Raw genomic sequence first — 12131 nt, forward strand, 5'->3', positions numbered from 1 at the left:
CTGGGGATCGAACCCAGGACCTCATGCATGCTAAGCACACACTTTGCCACTGAGCTATATCTTCCCCCCAACACACTTATTTTCTTATGATGAAAACTTTTAAGACCTACTCTCCTAAAAGCTTTCAAATATACAGTACACTGTGCCGTACATTACACCCCCAGGACTTATTTATCGTATAACTGGAAGTTTATACCTTTGGACTTAATATTATTTTGACATCTCAAAAATGTTTGCTTGGTATTCCCTACTCAAGGACATCTAAATTGATTCCAGTCTTTCACTGTTGTAAAACAACAACAACACAGTGCCTTTGTGCATTTGTGGGAGTGTATCTGTCAAAAAATTCCCGAGAACAGAAGAGTTTGGTCAAAGTCCACATGCATTATAGATAGAGCTGAAAAGTGCTCCAAAAAGCTTATTTAATGTATAGCGAACTCTATGTCCCCACAGTATCTTTAAGGTTAAGTATTATCTTCCCCAAGCTAAGAGATTAAAAACACAAGGCTTTGTTGTTTTAATTTTTATTGTGAGTGGGGCCTGAGAAGATTTTGGGAAATGTCTCATTCATCTGTTTTTTTTTTTTTTTTCTTCTTCATGTGGTATCTTTTGTTCATGTACTTCTGATATTTGCATGTGGCCTCTTCCTCAAGGGCCCTGGCTCTCTCTGTCCTGGGCCACCTCACATAGGGACTTCTGCTGTAGTTCAGTCTCCTTCTGATTTCTGACACCGGCCATTCAGTTGGCATCTTGGCCTGAATGTCCTGGTTCCAACTGCCCTTGTAAGTAGATGGGAGAGGGGCTCTGGTGGGCAGATTTGCACACACTCCTCCAAAAGGGTTAGGTGACAGAATGAAAAACTGTAGCCCTTCTTTTCCTAAGTCATGTCTCCTCCGTGAGGCAAAAGAATAGGTTATACAACTTTCTCCAAGTTGGTGTGGATCCTCACCCAGAGTCCAATAGCACCACGTTTCCTAGTGAAAAACCATTACTTTGCAGAAAGCCCAACCAGCTCTCGGCCCTACTGCCATCCTGTGTCAGAGCGGAGTCCCTTTGGGAATGCTTGGGAGGGGCAGGGTCCCCCAGCCATGTTGCCCGAGCCTGGGGCCATCTATAGCTCACAGGGTTTACTCTGGCTAATACGTTTCTCACAGCTCCTGGCAGCCCCTCCCAGCAGCAACTGAAGCTTCGCAATACAGAAGAAATAATAGAGAAAAGTGGAGGCCACAGAACCAAGCTCCAGCTTTTCAAAGCACATCTGTGGGCCACGATTTTGGTAGGTACAAAATTTGAAGAACTTGTTTTCAAGAACATAGACAAAGCCGTGTGTTTTGAGACAAGTGTGTGTAACACCCTCCAGAGGCCTCTTAAATGGTCCTTCACTGTTCCCTAAGAAGCAGCATGGTTCAACCCACTCTGCCTTCCTCAGGCAAACCGCTTCCCCCTCTTCCCACAGATGTTGCAAAACCTTGCTTTTCATCCACTTTAGGGAGTCCCTGAACAGGAAGCTAGGGCACTTGGCAAAAGCAACAATTTCCCCTTTAGAATAAAGAGGCTCAGTTATAAATCCAGCTCTGAGAACACGCCGGCCCACCTACAGCTCTCCAGCCAGGTAAGCCATCTGACCTCTGAGAGAGACTGCATCACATCGCTCTCACCAGTCGCCTGTCCATGCCCTCCTCGCCACCACTGGGTCTGCACCAACCCTGCTCTCCGTTTCTTCCAAACCCCAACTCAACACTCGCTTCTCTGGCCCTGCCCTTCTCTGAAGGTGCCCACCTTCCACATTTTCCTGGACACTGAAGTGTTCGGTCCCCACAGTAAAGGGCTCCTGTGCATCCAGGGAGTCAGAGTGGCACAGTGAAACTCTCCAGGGCTTTGCCATCAGGCAGAGGTGCAGCTGAATCCCAGCTCTGGCATTAGCCAGCTATGATCTTGGCCAAGTTATTAAATAGTTTCCTCCATTGTCAGGTGGAGAATCACCGTTGCCTTGGAAAGCTGTTCCAATAATTAAATCAGATAATATATGTCAAGTGCTTAGCTCTGTGCTTGATTCATGCTATGAGATGTATTTTTCTTAGATTTACCTTTATTTTCTGGTAGTTTCCTGTAATCCTTTTCTTTAAAATCCAAATTGTCCATCCCTTAGGATCAGAAACGAAGTCCTATTTTTTTTTTTGAATCCCGTAAAAGTTCCCCATACAGGTTGTTTATGGATTAGTCAATAATTGTTTCTGAAATTACTGGACTATTTACATGATATTAAGGTAAAAGGTGAGAGGGGCATGTGAATCAGATTTAAAACTTGATGGCCTCAATAGAGTCAGCACAGGACTGGACAGAGTATGATACTCAAGATACTGAAGAAAAATGCTCAAATTTGACCCAGAAAACCTGAGTTATAATAACCGTGGCAACCTCGGTAAAGCCATGCAACCTTGTGTCCTTATCAGTAAATAATGCTTAACAGTATCTGACCTGCCTCCCTTTCCAGGACATTTTGAGGATCAACTGCCATCATCTTTACGAAAACATTTTCAAACAGTAATAGAATATAAAAATGAAAGATCTGACAGTTGGGTAAACGAAACTTCGTATGATTACTCAGGAAAGGCAGAAAGAGGCAGAGTGTTCCTCCTGGAAACTGCCCAGTGTCTGAGCATTGTCAGCATTCGTAGCCTTGAAATGTGTATCTAATCTGATCTCCCCTGGATGACAGAGGCTCAGGTTGTACTTCCTAAGACTGCTCAGAACCAGATCTGCTAGCTCTCTAAACTCTGCCCCTGTGCCTGCAGTGGCTAAAGCTAATTTCTAAAATATTAGGGGCCTCTGTGGGGAGCAAAGTCCAAGGACTTACCCAAAAATGTTCTCTGGGTCGACTACATTTACAGAGAACGTAAAGGGCAGAGAATTCTTGAACTCCTATAGATTCAAATAAACCCCAGATTTACCTCCATACAAGTCCCATTTTTAGCACTTCTTAGATCATGTTGGTTTCTTTTCATTTGTTTTTGCTGCAAGGTTGTGGAAGTGTTTGACTCTTGGCAACTGGGAGTTGGGAAAAAGATGGAAAATTACAATCTGATGCCTTTATTTGCAAGAACCTAGTACAAAAACACCTCGTCTGGGGTTGAACCAGACAGTAGAACACAGGATGTCTACTGATCTATTTCTATCACTAGTTTGGGCACTGGTGTAGGTTGATGGAGCAGGCGTGAAGCAGAAGGAAGGCCAGTGGGCTAGTTAACCATAAAAACTGATCTTGTAGCATTACATTTATTGTATGAGCAGGGATGGGAAGTCTTTGGAGCTCAGAGATATCATTCTATGAGACCATGAGATTGTATTAGATTACATACTGAAGACAGAACCTACCACATGCAAACTTCGCAGAGACATATAAAAATCCAGACCTCTAATTCAGTTCCTTACAGTGGGAGGTTTAAAGCCAAAGGCCAAGTCCAGCCTGCACGAGTCTTTGTTTTGCTTGTCATTTATTTTATTTGTGGGGCTAAATAATATTTTACACAAATTTGAGCCAAAGTTTTTTTCCAACCTTATTGTGCTATAACTGACATATTACCTTGGGCAAGTTTCAGATGGACAACATGATAATTGGATATACGTATGTATTGTGAAATGATTACCACAGTAAGGTTAGTTAGCACATCCATCACTTCACATACTTATCTCTCTTTTTTTAATGGTAAGAACTTTTAAGATCTACTCTCTTAGTCTAAAGACCTACTTTCAAGTATGCAATACAGTACTGTGAACTATAGTCACCACACTATACATTAGATCCCCCAAACTTACTCATCTTATATCTGAAAGTTTGTACCTTTAACTACTAACTAATCTTCCCCATTCCTACCCCCAGACCCACCTGGCAACCACCAATCTACCCTCTGTTTCTATGCATTTGTTTTCTTAAGACTCCACGTATAAGTAAAATCATATAGTATTTGTCTCTCTCTCTGTCTGACTCATTTCACTTAGCATAATGCTCTCAATAGCCATCAATATTGTTGCAAATGGCAAGATTTCTTTTTTATGGCTGAATAATATGTCATTATATATAACTCACATTTTCTTTATCCATTCATTCATCAATGGACATTTAGGTTGTTTCTGTATCTTGGTTTTTGTGAATAATCCTGCAGTGAACATGGGGTAAAGCTATCTCTTTAAGATAGTGATTCCATTTCCTTTGGCTAATTACCCAGAAGTGGGATTTCCGGATTATGTGACAGTTCTATGTTTAATTTTTTGAGGAACCTCCAACCTCCATACTGTTTTCCATAGTGGCTACACTATTCCCACCAACAGTGCACAAAGGTTCCCTTTTCTCCACATCCTCGCCAGCACTTGTTCATTCATGTCTTTTTGATAATAGCCATTTTAACAGGTTGAGCCAAATTCTTTAAATCACTTAAAAGTATATTTCTTGATTGCCTTGGAAAATCAGAGGATCTGGTCCTTATACTTTCCCAAGTGACAGCAATCACTGCCTGCTGCTGAGCAGCCTGGCCCTTTATAGGAAGCTCTCCCAATGTGCATGTCTCTCACCACTGGTTATTACCCCACATTGGGATCACGTACCATGGCACCGGCAGACAAGTATCTCTTCTACACTTATGTTGCTATCAAAATTTGGAAAACTTAATAGTAAACAGAGGGCAGAGCATTTTAAGAAAATTGAAAGAGGACACATTTGCCTTTGGAGATGAAGAATAAACATCGAGCTTAAATTTATACATTTATACAGCACCACCACCATCATCATCCTACTGTCACAAGCTTCTCCCTTCCCCAAAGCAAAATCACAATAACTTCAGCCTTGAAAAGATTTCAGAACTCACTGGTTATAATGGACTCTTTGTGACAGAAGCTAAGTTCACTCTAAACAGATTCTAGTGGGAAAAAAAATTCTCTCTTAAAAGGAAAAAAAAAAAAAAAAAAAGAAAAAGAAGAAGAAAGAAAGAAATCCCCAACCAGCCCAAAACAAATCTTTCAGTTGCTTGACTTTCTGTAAAGAAAATAAATGGCAATAAAGTGTTTCTGCATTTGTGTAAAAACAGGACTCCCTTGCTCTAACTGTAATCTATAACTGCTTTTACTTGGGGGCATTGGTGCTAGTAACACTGAAAGAAATAGCCATGGGTTTTTTTGTGTTTTTTTTTTTTTAACCTTTCAGAAAGCCTGTGGGACAGAGTTTAAAACATAGCAGTGTTAGGGCTGCCAAAGACTCACTCTTTGGAAGAGAGGTTGATCCTCTTGAGGGTTTCCCTTTCAAAATGATTGTAAAGGCCTTCACTCAGAGGACCACGGATGTAAAATCTGAGTTTCAATCAACTGAAGCTTAAAATGTGGTTGAGGGTGGCAGGGTGGCCCAGCGGAGAGAGGACATGATGTGGAGTTTGTCAAATGGGCGTCTGAATTTCAACCCTTCCATTCAAAATTGATGGGACCCTGGGTGGGCTTCTTTATTCCTCTGTGTTCCAAGTCCCTATTTATGAAACTTGGATGACTTCTGCGTCACAGAGTTGATATGAATATTGCCGGAGGAAACATTAATTGGCCCATTACAGGCACACTCAAGTGCTGGTTCTTTCTGTTGTTGTTGTTTCGTTTACATACAATAATGTTAGCTCCCAGGGACTAGAATGTTTGCTATTTGCTAAATCAGTGCCCTTTAACCTGAATTCCAGTTTCCCTGGCTTTTCAAGTTGCTCTAGTCCTTTCCCCAAATTTGAATGCACTAGAGCAGGGGTCATCCTTTTTTCCTGTAAAGAGCCAAGTTAGAAATATTTTTATATTATGGACCATCTCTACTGTCAAAGTATTCAAATGTCAGAGGGCTCTATAGTCTGTCAGATTATTCAACTCTGCCTGCCATTGTAATGTGAAAATAGTCACAAATAATATGTAAACAAATGTCTGTGTCTGTGTTCCAATAAAACTTTATTTACAAAAAGCAAACAGCTGGACCAGGGTCAGTAGTTTGCCAACACTCAAACTTGGCTATGCGCTATCTTATCTACGTCAGAACCCCCTTGATGAAATGTACATTTTTAGGCCCTCCAAAATAGAATAGTCAGGATCTTTTTGGAGTGGGGCTTGGGCTTCTGCATTATTATCCCCAACTCTACTTTGAAAAAAAAAAAGTATTAAACATATGAATAATTTGAAAGACTTATACAACAAATCCCCATTTATCTTTCACTAGATTCACTTATTGTTAATTTTGCCACATTTTCATCATAGATCTCTTTCTCTTTCTCTTTTTCTCTCTCTTTCTGTCTCTATATCTGAAAGTCAGTTGATACTTTGCCACATTTTCTTGGTAATTCTTCTCTTCTCTCCATTTGAAAGTCAGTTAAAGACATCATTTCACCCCTAAGCACATCAGTACGTATCTTCTAAGAAGAAATACTTTCTACAACGATAATATTATCTCACCTAAGGAACTTAGTTAACATGGGTGCAATTATATTATCAAATATACAGTCTGTATTTAAACATCTTCAACGGCCACACAAAAAATGTCCTGGTAGTTTTTCTTTGATGATCAAATCCAAGATCTTGCATTTTATTTGGTTTTCATGTCGCTTTAGCTTCCTTTCTTTTAGAAAATTCCACCCTATTTTTTGTCTTCTGTGACTTGGCATTTTTGAGGAGCCCAAGCCATTTGTTTTATAGAATCCCTGCCATCTGGATCTGCCTGTTTCCCCACATCTAGATATTTAGATGGTTGATTGGATCAAGCATCTATGTGGTGATCTGTGCACCTTTACTGAAATATACTCTAAGGACAAAATGAACTGCAAAGAAATCTTGAACTTACTAAGTAGGTTTGTTGTTGGTACTACTATCCGAATAGTAATAATAATTCTGAAACATCTCCTTTCTATATTGCAGGACACACCAAAATAAATAAATACATTGACATTTATGAAAACCAGATTTCTCACATATTGGGAGACACAAATATGGAATAAGGGAAAGTAAGGAAGTACCTTATGGTATACGGTTTGAAATGAGAATATGAGAATAAACTCTATTTACTTATTCTATAACCAAGAACACCTAGTCCCCAGATCTCGGTTTTGAAAAAACATTTCACATGGAAAGAAACCAGGGCTCCTTAAGGAATGGCTGATCCCAGGAGCTGGGCAGATAAAATGCAAGTTGATCCTGGAACAGCTTATTATGTCAGAAAGCAAAAAAGAAAAGAAAAGAAAAGAAAAAGAAAGAGAAGAAAAGAAGAAAGAAAAGAAAAATGCTTAAAGACAATGGGACCTGTCAAAAGAACACAGGAGTCAACTTGGGGAGGCTCATACTGCCCAAACTGGGTATATTTAAGAAGACAAAAGAAAGATAACAATGAATTATAGCATGTTAGATAAGAATCTATGTCATAGTGAAATTAAAAATCAATACAACAAAAGTAACTGTATATAGAAGAAAGTTCCTCACTGCGAATGTATGTCTGCTAATAAATGTGTTAAGAATGATTGAATTCAGTATCTGCCTTTTTAGCATGTTTCCCAGATGGTTCCAATTTCCTCCAACCTTTGGGAACACTGCTAGGTGTTTTGTTGAAACTGTTCTTCTTATAATAGTCATGAACTCTTAAACCTAGCCCCAGCCCTGGAGAAACTAATACTTAACAGAAATATATGAAAAATTAAAATTCTAGTCAATCTGTGACAATTTAAAATGCTTCTGAAATTATTTTTCCTTGCTCTTTAACATATCAGTCATTCTGGCTGCTCCTGAAACTTGCCTTTCTATTCTAGCCTGGTCCTGGGAGGACTCCTCCTGCTAACTTCTGCCACAGTCCCCTGCCCCTGCGGTGCAAAGTCTTTATACCCATGGACATGGGAGAAGGAGACAGCTGCTTGGGACTGCCTCCAGGCTCAGCCTCTTGCTTGCTGTAGTTTTTTGTCCCTTCACCAGGCAGACCACAGCTTTCAGGCATCGACTGCCAACTTGGAGTTTAGTCCAGGGGATACTGCATGTAAATACAGTGCCTTGTGATGCCTCAGAGGGCTTGAATTTTCATTTCAGAAGTAGGGCAGTAGCCCTTTGCCTTTAAATATGTCTTCTGCCTCTGGGCTTCCAAGTTTGGCAGTTAATTGGGGCTAGTTTTGTAAAGTTCTAGTTTAATTATGCAGAGAAGCAATTCAAAAGTTAGCATATAGTTATTAATTTCTCTCCCCATAATCACTTTTCCTTTGCTCCCATATTCAAATCGATGGCTAGACCCTATCAATTCCACTTTCAATATTTTTCCAGCATCATCCTTTGACTTTTCACTTCCTTGCTATCATATTTTAAAGTCGTGTATGGAAGAATCTTTGATTTCTTATTCCTTTTCACTTTCGCCCCAGAATATCTTCTGTATCTACTTAGGTCAAATTGCTAAAATTTCTAGTATGTGGTGGGCTATATCTTACCTCCTAGGATTTCAAAGAGCCATTTTGTTCAACATGTCTTTCATAAGGGACCTCACCTATCATTCCACAGTTAAAAAAAAAAAAGAATCAAATATATAAAATCCCTTAGGAAAAGTGACTTACATTTTTATCATATATATTACAAGACTGGATAAGGTTTGTTTCAGGAGCAGTATTTATGGAGAGTGGGTGGAACTCAGTAAGAAAAGGTGGAGGATAAACATCTAACTACTTCACAGTTCTGCCTTGGGCTAGCCCTGCTCCCAAAAAAGTCACCACTACAACATTCTAAACACAGTGAGCAATCAAGTAACTCACCTGACTGACTGGCTGGCTGAGAGTCTGGGTGGTGGTCTGTGGAGTTAACCAAGGAGCCACCCAGCTGAATACCAGCTGTAAGCAATAGAGGGCGTTGGTCAATCCACTTGAATCTGATGCTGTACCTACAAGCCTACCGGGGCACAGCAGAGAAGAAAGAATCTGCTCAGCCTTCTGTTCATGTGTCATCCCCCAGTCTCGGCGCTTCATCTTTAAAATAAGAATCACTAACCCACAATTATGACTTGGAATCTGGAATCTAGCTACTTCCCCATTCATTTCACACTCAGTACTGCAGCCGCCTCGGTCTCCCCACATACTCTTTGTGTACGCGTCTGTCTTCCTGTCTTAAATATCTTGCATCCTTGGGTGGGCCCGCCTCCAGCACCTCCCTCAGATCTTTACTAGCAACGTTGGTACTAAGTAAGCATTTAGTCAACACGGATTTACACAGGTGCGCCTCACCTTAGGAGTTCTGCATTTTAAGCTCCCCTCCTGCTCCTCTCTCATTCTGTTCTCTTTCATCCCCCCAGATATCAAGGAGCATTCCACTTCCTCTTCACCATTTACCTTGTATCCAAACTCCATCCTGTAACTGGATAAGTCCTCCTAAAGATGTTTCATCTACTCTTTAGGAAACAGTGTCAAAAGTACAATGATCGTATTTTCCAAACATAAACACTGGAGCATGTGTTCTAACCAGTAAAAATTTGCTCAGTCAGTATTAGGAAGTAATATAATCTCTGGTTATCTGTGGGGGATTGGTTCCAGGACCCCCACGGACACCAAAATCCACAGATGCTTGAGTCCCTTACATAAAATAGCATTGGGCGGCAAGTATCCACAGATTCCACGTGTGTGGATTTAACCAACTGCCACTACAGAGGGCTGGCTGTATTTGAAATTGTATCTCAGACCAAAGTCACTGACTCACAGAGGCTCTCCTTACCAGTGGCCACCCCCAGAGGTCCCCGGCTCTAGTCACTCTAGACCTGATTGCTCTGTTCTATTTTCTTCCTGGCATTTACTTCTTTTGCAGTCTTGCCAGATCTCCACCCTATGGCCCACCACAACGGAATGTCATAGGGCACATCTTGTCCTTTGTCTGCTCCCGTATCACAGCACCCAGGACAGTGTCTGGGACCTGACTTTGTGGAATGAGTGATGACCACTGCCCCTCTGCCACATGCTGCTGCTGCTCCATCATTATCCTCCTCTCTGTGGAGCTAAAGATTTTGTGACCTGCTGTTGCAAGTCTAAGTCCACCTAAACATCTGTAGGCAAAGAGGCACACACAGGCAGATTCCTCTTTTGGCTGGGCCGAAATGGAAGCCAAAAGTTTAGGACAGAAGAAGGAAACAGAACAGGAGACAGAACTAAAGTAAAAGAAATCTGTTTAAAAAAAAGAAGGGGATTTCAGGTGTGACTTCTGGAATGCTCAAGCTGGACTGGTAGTCATGACACCCCAGGTGTGGTGGCCCTGGATCTTTCACGGCTTTACTCTGAGCTTCCAATGCCACACTCATAAAATGAGGAGGCTAGAAGGCCTTTCAGAGCTGAGACAGTGACCATTCTTCAAAAAGGGAAACCTAAGAGAATATAATCTGTCCTAATTGTCAATAGTACAGGTCTACAGTGCAGCCGTCCCATCCAGAACTAAGAAGTGAGGTAAATAAAGCTCACCTTTCAGAGTCAGCATTTCCAATCACAGGCCAGACATGCAGAGCTGTCTAAGGGAGCAGACAAGGCTTCCAGGCCAGGGAGACCACAAGCCTTCAGTTTCAACCTGAAAACAAGTCTAAAGAAAAGAATGTGTCAATTAGGGGAGGACAGGGTGTCCTCTAACCTTGGAAAGAAGGAGAGGCCAGAAAAACAACGGCTGGCTGCATCCTGCTAAAGCTCTCTAGGGGAAGGGTCCTTACCCTCCGTTCTTCCTTCTCAACCGAAAGGCCAGCCTCTGTGCGAGATGAACACTGTAGTTAACAGGTCCTGAGCGTTTTTTAGGAGTCCAGATTTTTTACAGCTGGGTTCGTATCCTGACTATGCCGTTTATTAGCTACATGATCAGGGTAAGTTTTTAAACCTGTATCTCCACTTTTCTTCCTCTGAAACAGGAGTGATAAAAAGTTACATATCCCCAAGAATTACTGGGAGGATTAAGTTAGTACTCGTAAAGCACTTAGCATAGGAGCTGTTATTCTAATTCCATTGGCCATCCCATCTCTGGCTAACATGCATGCCTCAGGCCTAATAATACTGAATATTTGTCTCTCTTCCTTCTGACTCCACTTTCAACGAGCAACCTGCTCCTTCCCATGTAGGTTAGCTTACCCGGAAAAAATGTGCTTATCACAGAGATTCTGAGAAATTCCAATTCCAGAGCCTGCGATTTCTTATGGCAAATCAATAAATTATTTCTAGTTATGCCTGGGCCTCTGACATTGCTTGACCACAGAGGCAAGATATAGGTGTGATGTGAATGGAGGATTTCAGTCTGGGACAGATCTGTTTTGATTTCTAAATCATCACACTGGCGCTCTGCTGCCTATCTCCACCTCTGTGCGATTGGGTCAGAATGTAGATACTCAGGCTCCGGTTTTCCTGAAGAGTATTAAGCGTGAGTCCTCAGGCTCCAAAGCAGAAGACAGCCCCAGCTGGTTTTCCCACCCAGCAGTGGTGCTGCTCATATCAGCTTGCAGTCTGATCCTGGTGCTGCTGTCCCTGCCATGGGTATCTTCATGTGACAGAATTAAGAGTTTTTTGAACCCTGGTGGGTTAGAAATATAGGAAATAAGGATGCTTGCGAACAGAAGTACTATTCCAAGTGTTCCCTCTTGACCTACCTGCAGTCACTTCCCTTCCTCAAAAAGAAAAGAAAAGGAGAGTCCAAATGTTTTCATTGCATTCTGGGACCCTGCCTGGAATACCAACCACCCTTTGGGGGTTGGTCTGGGTTTTTAAATATTCTCAGTTAAAAGTGTGAGTCATTCTGGAAGGGTTGGAGAACTTTCAGTGATGATACACATCAGTGGGAACGTGTTCAATAACATTTCTTTCCTCCTGACACCTTGCTGGGTTAAGTTTACCTTCAGGAATTCTTAGCTTTGTGAATTTTGTTTTATTTTGTTCTGTTTTTGGAGAGAAGGCAAAGAGAGGTGGGAAAGGGAAGTAGATGAGAACTGTGAAACACTTTCAGAACTCCGTGAGACCTGCATAGGGTCGGGGAGAACTTGAGAAGTTTAAGGACCGGAAGATTTCAGGTTTATTAAAGATATGGGTTAAGTTGGCATTACCCTATTGGCCTAGGAAGGTAACCAATGATTATAATGTTGTTTCCCAGGAAAAAAAAAA

The 12131-nt window shown here is 41.4% G+C and overlaps 1 long non-coding RNA gene across 1 annotated transcript in view; it reads right to left on the reverse strand.

Moving 5' to 3' along the window:
• Nucleotides 1-12131, reverse strand: part of LOC116148925 (uncharacterized) — a 95451-nt gene that overhangs the window by 80932 nt on the left and 2388 nt on the right. Inside the window, exon 2 of the long non-coding RNA XR_004132515.2 lies at nucleotides 10464-10578. This is a non-coding gene — a long non-coding RNA (uncharacterized LOC116148925). The remainder of the gene's footprint in view (nucleotides 1-10463; nucleotides 10579-12131) is intronic.

This window comes from Camelus dromedarius, chromosome 20, assembly GCF_036321535.1.
Source record: "Camelus dromedarius isolate mCamDro1 chromosome 20, mCamDro1.pat, whole genome shotgun sequence".
Taxonomy (NCBI): Eukaryota; Metazoa; Chordata; class Mammalia; order Artiodactyla; family Camelidae; genus Camelus; species Camelus dromedarius.